This window comes from Trichechus manatus, unplaced genomic scaffold (assembly GCF_000243295.1).
Source record: "Trichechus manatus latirostris isolate Lorelei unplaced genomic scaffold, TriManLat1.0 scaffold00335, whole genome shotgun sequence".
NCBI classification, from domain to species: domain Eukaryota; kingdom Metazoa; phylum Chordata; class Mammalia; order Sirenia; family Trichechidae; genus Trichechus; species Trichechus manatus.
In genome coordinates this window covers 802,277-809,829 of record NW_004444271.1, presented here as the reverse complement: position 1 = coordinate 809,829, position 7,553 = coordinate 802,277, and the positions used below count along the sequence as shown (strand labels likewise).

The 7,553-nt window shown below is 36.0% G+C and overlaps 1 pseudogene; it reads right to left on the bottom strand.

Moving 5' to 3' along the window:
• Positions 1 to 5,560, bottom strand: part of LOC105756979 (uncharacterized) — a 54,312-nt pseudogene extending 48,752 nt beyond the window's left edge.
• Between the last annotated feature and the right edge of the window lie 1,993 nt (positions 5,561 to 7,553).

Here is a 7,553-nt window from a genome sequence, read left to right as displayed (position 1 = left end):
TTTGGAGACAGTTTTGTTTCTCCTTCTCAAACTGAATGCTTCCAACGTACTTTTCTTAGGCTTCAGATTATGGAGATGGGTAAGGGAATCGTTTAGCTGAAGCTGAGGCAGCCTAGGTAGAAGAATTATGTCCTGCTTCCTTCTGAAATTCCATTAAAGGTCCTGTAGCCGGATACCCCACTCCTATGGCTTTGGCAGCTTTGCCATTTTAGCACAGCACTCTGGAAGATGACAATTCTCAGTGGCCCTTCCTACAGACCAGTGTCCACGAGATGGTCTTGCCTTGATATTTAGGTGTTTTTCTTATGAGAATTTTCTCTAACCTCTTGCAGAGCTGTTTAATTATTGCCTCAATCAGCTTACCCTTGAATTGGAAATTATCAAGAAAAATTCTCTGACCATTACTAAGACATATTTTATTACCTTCTCATTAGCTGTGGGTAAAGAGGGTCAAAAGCCATACCATGTAACCCATTTCAGGTCACACCTGGCTGTTATATTTTGGCTTTTTTCTTAAATTGAACTTATGCAATAAGCCTATTTAATTGCTACAAAAAAATTGTCATTTCTGTTTATTTTTGTTGTTTATTCATTGTTTAATATATATGTGCCTCTTGTTAGGTAATGGACATGCAAACTTCCTAAGTCTACTTTATTCTACCATCTTAACCTGGAATTCACTTTTATGTGATGTAAAAATGCCACATGGAAGACTTAAAAAGTTCATAGACACAAATGCAGATTGTACTTTTGTACAGGAAATACATTCCCTATCTTTCAAAAAAATCTAGCAAAGAAGAACATTTTTTTCCTAAAAATATACTCTAGTATATTATATCTCACAGTATATACTGTTTCTATTTTACAAAATTTTCCTTTAAGTACCACAAATAAAATTCCAGAGGAAATCAGCTCCATATAAATGTAAAAGGGTTAAATATTAGCCCTTAAATGGACAGGTGAAGACATGAAAAAATAACGTGTTTTTGTAATTTTTTTAAAATTAGCTATTACGTGATTGACCAATAGAAATTCAGTACAGTGAAGTCTTTTTTTTAACATTTGTCACCACTGTATCATATTAAAGCCTAAAAATAAATATTTAAACTTGTGCATACCACTTTATTTGCACGAGTCTACTAATTAATATGTCTCTTTTACTAGCTAACTTTGGATAACAGAATGTGTCATTTTTGTTTGATTTAAACCTGATTATTCAGTTTGTTAAGGAAATATGCTAGTGTATGACCTAGGAGTTTTCATATACCCCATTAGGAATAAGATTAAGTTATTTATTTTTATTTAGCGCATAAGCAAATAGAGAAAATGGCTTAGCAGACGCGTCTTTCTTCTGAAACTGGTAAACAGGTCTGTATCAATATTTTAGGGAATTAGCATGTAGTGGATTAGGCTAGATATTATGCAATGATAATATCTCTTTTAGAAATTGGTCTTCTTTGCAAAGTCAAACTTTAACGTAGAGTAGCGGAGTAAGAGAAGTTTATAATGCCCATTAATTCAACTTGTTCTCTTTCATTATTCCAAAGAATTTATATTTACAAAAAAAAAAAAAAAACCTAAAATTTCTTCAGCAACATGCAAGCAATTATACCAAATGAAAGCGATCAGAGTAACCAGTTACCCCGCTTTTAATGTGGAATGGAAGCAAATAAGTGAGTAGAAGAAAACCACACCTTGTTGCCTCACATAGGGTCATTTAGTATTTAAATCAACTTTAATTACAGGCAAGCTGAATTGTTCATTAATGGTTTGCCTGCAGCAGCAAAAATAGCACGTTTAACAGTGTTGTGAAAATACTGTACCACAGCATCATCTTTAGTCACGGGTACTGCCTGGAAGTGCAATTTAGCTTGATTTACCCAAGTCAGTCATTAAGTCGGTAGCAACAAAGATTTCAAATTCTTACTTCTATGTCTCTTTTTGTTTCTTCTGTTTTCTGAACTATGCTCTCTCAAAAGTTATTAATCTACTATATATATTTGTGAATACTTAATTAACAATGGAAAAGGTGCAGAGCCTTAAGAAGAATGGCAAGCACATGCCCTGAGTTAGCAAGCCTTCTAGTGTATTCTTGTTTATGTTTTGAATTGAGTTAACAGATATTTATGTAGATAGATAGATAGGTAGATAGATATAGATGGATAGATAGATAGATAGATGATGTCTTAGTTATCTCGTGCTGCTGTAACAGAAATACCACAAGTGGATGGCTTTAACAAAGACAAACTTATTCTCTCACAGTCCAAGAAGCTGAAGTCTGAATTCAGGGTGCCAGCTCCAGGGGAAGGCTTTCTTTCTCTTTTGGCTCTGGGGAGAGGTCCTTGTCATCAATCTTCCCCTGTCCAGGAGTTTCTCAGTGCAGAGAGCCCAGGTCCAAAGGACTTGCTATTCTCCTGGCTGTTTCTTGGGGTTATGAGGTCCCCTTGTCTCTCTGCTTGCTTCTCTCTTTTGTATCTCAAAAGAGATTGACTTAAAACACAACCTAATCTTGTAGATTGAGTCCTGCCTCATTAACATAACTGCTCATAATCCCACCTCATTAACTTCATAGAGGTAGGATTTACTACACATAGGAAAATCACATCAGATGACAAAATGTTTACAATCATGCAATACCTGGGAATCATGGCCTAGAAAAGTTGACACACACTTTTGGGGGACACAATTCAATCCATAACAGATAGGAGATAGATAGAAAAGAGGTAGAGGTAGAGATAGAGCCATCCATAACCATATCCATCTGTCTATCTGAAGGAGCCCTGGTGGCACAAGGGTTAAGCACTTGGCTGCTAACTGAAGGGTTGATAGTTTAAAATCACGCAATGACTCCATAGGAGAAAGACTTGGCCATCTGCTCCCATAAAAATTACAGCCTAGAAAACCCTGTGGAGAAGTTCTACTCTGTCACACTGGGCTCCTATGAATCGAAAATTGACTAAACTGTACCTAACAACAACATTTATTTATTTATTTTTTTAGGTCATACAAAGAGCCCTATATGAATCATTCTAGTGCATTAGAAAAATTCCCCAATTATTTAGATCTTGGCTACAAAGAATTAGAAGTATGGGTTTTATTTCCAACATATTTTATTCCAATACTTAAACAAAATTTTTTATCTAAGTTCCAAGGATAACTCTGGAGGGAAAATAAACCTCTACTTAAAAGCTGACCTGTCTCTTAAAAGACATTTTGAGGTGTGCTCCGAGAGCGGAGCTGTCACAGCACCGGGTTAACTGTGACATTTTGAAATGATTGTGGTTGTAGAACTTTCTGCAGGCAGTTGCCGCTCGCTTTGTTAAATTGCTCACATTTTTCAGTCAAACAGTTTCCTGGCTGCATCAAAAGTGTTGAGTAACTGTGTTAACCTTGGTGTGTTTTGGCAATAAGAGATCAAGTAAAAGTCAATAAATGTCTCCCACAGCCCTGATAAACTCCAAGGGCACAAACAGAGGTGTTTATGAGCTGTGGGGGACAATTTGGTCAAGTATACGTTTCCCTTCAAATTGCTTACTGCCATTTTAGTGTTAGTGGAACATATTTTAAGTCACTTCTTTGACAGAACATATTGGTTGGCATTGCGTAGGCTTCTGTGTTTTTATGAGACAGATGGCAACTCTCCATTTTTGCATGCTGTTATCTTTTAGCTTTAAGTATCACATTTACTGGTGAACTGGGCTTTGCTCTGAATTTTTTTTTTTCTACTTTGAGCAACCCCACCTTGTAAAATCTCTTTACAAGGAAATATTAAGATAGGTGCATATGAAATTATAACATAAATGGTGCAAGAAAGAAGAGACTGTTATCAAAATATGTTTTCAGATTGTAGTGGTTTCTTTCTTTGAAATAAATGTTCCCCTTTCTGTTCTGTCTAGGGATTGTTTTAGAGGGATGTCATGATAACACAAATGAAGCAGATGTGTCCTAACTAGAGAAAACACTCTCTGCTGGTACTTCGCAGAAGTATTCACCTCACTCCTCTGGAAAGTAAGCTCTCTTACACAAAAATTGTAAGGAATATAAATACATTAAAATCGCCAATATTTTAAAATTTAAGTGTTTAGTTCTGTTGTACATAGGGTTGCTATGAGTCAGAACTGACTCAATGGCACCTAACAACAACAATTGTTTAAAATATGTCTTTTTAAAAGTAAAAGTTAAAAATCTATGTTCCTTCAAAGTGAATATTCAAACTAAATATTTTAAAACCAAGCAAGGTATAAAGGTGTCAGTAATTCATGATTCACTTCTTTCTCTCAGATTGTTCTAACTCATAGGAAAGACAATTTTGGTTTATTCAGTTTTGGCATCATATTTTTTGTGCTTTGGTTATACGGCCTGATATGTAGTAAGTAATAATTTTCTTGGGGAAATGACAGATAAATTATTTAATTTATTGAAATATACTTAATATACAGTGATTTAATTTTTTAAAATCTATTTTGTGATTTTGGAATATATTTAAATTGTTCTTAAGATTTCCAAGAGTTGCAGATCATAGTATAATCTGACATTCTTTTCTCTAATACAGTATGTTTATAATAATAAAGATTGCATGATTATATGATAAAATTATCACTGCTTTCGAAAGGTTGAGAAAATGTTCTAAATTCCAGTTCTTGTCCTAAATTGTTCTTCCTCAACTGCCTCTGCTTCATGTCCCAACCACTTCCTAACCTGTTCCATTATTCTTTTTTTAAATATAATTTATTTTATGTTTGTTGTTGTTGAGAATATACACAGGAGAACATATACCAATTCAACAATTTCTACATGTACAATTCAGTGACATTGATTTTTCTTCGAGTTAACCATTCTCACCCTCTTTTTCTGAGTTATTCCTCTTCCATAAACTCACTGCCCCTATGCTTTCTATCTAATCTTTTGAGTTGCTGTTGTCAATTCGATCCCATATAGATATGTCTTAAAAGAGCACAACATTCATGGAAGACATTCTTTACTATTTAAACTAAACTATTTTTTAGACAACTTCAGGGGATATTTTTGGTTTAAATTTAAAAGATGATTTCAGGGCAATAGTTTCAGGGGTTCATCCAGGCTCCATGACTCCATTAGAATTTGACATTCTGTTCTGCATTTTCTCCTCTTTTGATCAGGATTCTGGTCTCATGGAGGCAATTAGCCACACCTTCCACTTCCTCTGTTATTGCTGACTCTCCTTTTCTTTTGATTGTTGTAATGTCTTTGAAATTGTTTTGCAAAGGTCACAAATAACCTTCTATTTGCAAAAACTAAGGCTTCTTCCTGATCCACATCTTGCTATGTTTTTGCACCCTTTGATTCTATTGACTACTCTCCTCTTTATGCTCTGTATCCTTTGGCTTCAGTGACACTGGTCTTCTCTGCTGAGTCTGCTCTTTTTCAGTCTCCTTCAGGAATATCTCGCCCATTTTAATTCTCACCATATGCTGTTGCCTCCAGAATTTTTCTCTCTACTGCTGACATCTTTTTTGAGTTCCAGGCCTTTAGTCTCAATGCTTAGTTGATGGACGTGGACTGTAGACTGTCTTGCAAACATCTCAACCTTTGCATTCTTTCACGTTCAACTTGCTATTTCAGTGTCTGTTCATTTTTGTGTCAGGCATTCATCAACTCCATTCATTTAACCTGGGGACCTAAAAGTACTTTTTATCTTCTCTCTCTCCCATGCCAGTACTACTTATATCCAATCAGTCATCGTGACTTGAAAATTTCCTTTCAGAAATGTTTCTCAAATCTATCATGTCCTTTCCATTCAATTATTCTATCATCCATCTCCTCTTGCTTGCTGTAACTGCTGGATAATTGATATTTCTGCATCCCATATTTATCCTACTCTAAACTTCACAATAACTCCAAAGATTTAATCCCTCTAAAAGATCTAATCATGTAATTTTTCTGCACCAAAACTTTGACCACTCCTTGTTTTTAAGAAAAAGTACATGCTCCTTTTCCTGGCATTTGAAGCCTTATTCAATTCATCTTTAGATATTTACCTAGGGTTATCACTCCCTACCCTTCTCCAAACACCACCTCTCACCTCCAACTTTTATACACATGTCATGTTCTAATCATTTAACTCACAATATTTTGCATGGAGGGTGGCATATATTTAATTTGTTTATTGTGAGGTCACAACTCATTGGGCTGTAAACATGGAATGGCTTTATTTTATTATCCCAATCATGCTTTCAATTGTTCTCTACCAATCCATCCTTGTTTCAGGGAATCACAGCGACCTTAATGACACTGGATGGCCTCCAAAACTTAAGGTAATTTTTATTTTTCAAAGAGACTTATTTTGTTTTAAGACTCAGTATTGATTCAAAGTTCTTCTGGATAGAAGTATAGGAGACAGTCCTGGATCTTGTGACGGGGAGGTAAAGATTGGTTTGTGTTCTTCTTTTCACATTCCTCTCTCTCTCTGCTTCTTCCCCACGCTGACTCCTCTAGTGCAGAGCAGAAGAGTACGAGAGAAAAGGCAGATATCTCTTAATTGCTTAGGTGAGTTTTGGCTCTCTTTGTTTTGATCAGTGTCTATGGGCTCCGTGTTGGCTTCAGCCTTTCTTATCAATGAGCGTCTTACAACAACTTCTTAGGCATTCACAGTTCCTTGAAAGGTTTGGCTAACTCTTAGCTAGTGACATCATCCTAAAGCATTATTATGATATGTGAGCCTCATTTTTCCACTGTTCCAGTGATCCCCAATATGATGTGCCCTCCAGGGCCAATTCTCAGCCTAATGAGAACCTGTGGAAATCATGATTTCAAGGGAGAGTGGCCTGGCCTATTCATTGGCAGTCTTCTCTGGATCACCTTTCCCTTTGTTTCTTCCTTTGCTTGGATAGCGGAGGAAGATTGTCACATTTCCCAGATGTTTCCCAGATGTCTAATTGGAAAACAAAAAGCCTGTTTCTTCTTGTTGTGTGGTCAGAGGAAGATTGGCAAGGATACTGGACATCCAAAGTTTAGAAGAGTTAGGGCTCCTTTCCTTGGCCCTATGATGACCTCTCTTCATGACTACTAGGACCCTAAAAGGGGACCTCCTCTAGGCTTTAGACATTCACTATCTACTATGTAGCCACTAGCTATATGTGGCTATTGAGTATTTGAAATCTGACTGGTCCTAGTTGAGATGCACTGTAAGTGCAACACTCACACCAGATTTCAAAGATTTAGTATGGGAAAAGCATATCAGTTACTATTTTTTATATTTATTACATGCTGAAAAGATTTTGAATATATTGGATTAGGTAAAACATTTTATAAAAATTAATTACACCTGTTTATTTTTTACCTTTTTTGATGTCACTATTAGAAAATTTAAAATTACATAGGTGGCTTGCAGTGTATATTTGGGTAGTGCCGACTTAGAGGATACCAAACCAAACCCATTGCCATCAAGTCAATTCCAATGCATAGGACGGAGTAGAACTGCCCCATAGGGTTTCGAATGCTGTAATCTTTATGGAAGCAGACTGCTACATCTTTCTCCCATGGAGCCACTGGTGGGTTTGAACTGCCAACATTTT